Source organism: Octopus bimaculoides, chromosome 21 (genome assembly GCF_001194135.2).
Source record: "Octopus bimaculoides isolate UCB-OBI-ISO-001 chromosome 21, ASM119413v2, whole genome shotgun sequence".
Lineage (NCBI taxonomy): Eukaryota > Metazoa > Mollusca > Cephalopoda > Octopoda > Octopodidae > Octopus > Octopus bimaculoides.
Window position 1 is genome coordinate 15,176,481 of NC_069001.1, and position 872 is coordinate 15,177,352.

An 872-nucleotide genomic window follows, 5' to 3' on the forward strand; every position below is an offset into this window, starting at 1 on the left:
TCCTTTATTCTTTTACTTGTTTCAATCATTTGACCGCGGCCATGCTGGAGCGTCGCCTTAAAGGGCTTTAGTCAGACGAAGAAATCGACTCCAGGACTTATTCTTTGTAAGTTTAGCACTTATTCTATCGGTCACTTATGTCGAACTGCTAAGTTACGGGGGACACCAGCATCGGTTGTCATGCGATGATGGAGAGACAAACACAAACACAAACACAAACACGCATATAATATATATGACAGCTTCTTGGGGTAAAATATACGAAGCCCAGTATACCCATCATGACTACCCGTCTGATAAGGGTACACAAGGCACATGCATCACAACCATATGAGCGCAATATGGTGATCTTATATCAAGATAAATAGTACATGACCTTGCAGGAGAAGCCCAGTTAGAATTTTCTTCAGGTCAAGTAGCACATTCCACTCAAATGGTCCTTGAATAAGGGTTGTTTAACGGTGCTGAACGAAACACCGATGTTTCCAGAGATGAATTATTCAAACTTCAAAGAATTCCTTTCAACACATGGCTATGATGCTTCCCCACTACTTCTGCTCATGATCAGAGATGCACATATCGTCAGCCACCAAGGGACATGCTCAACTGGTTAAGGTCAAACAACTGACAAGCAAATCTGTGGTATTAAACAGGATATTTGCTGTAGCCCATCTTTTATACCAAGACAAAACAATGTACATGATAACACTTCTAATCAATTAAGATCAGAACCCATTAGAGCCACTGCCTGTTACTGCATCCGGGCATTTATTATTATTATTATTATTATTATTATTATTATTATTATTATTATTATTATTATTATTATTATTATTATCATTATTATTATGTTACTATTATTATTGCCACCA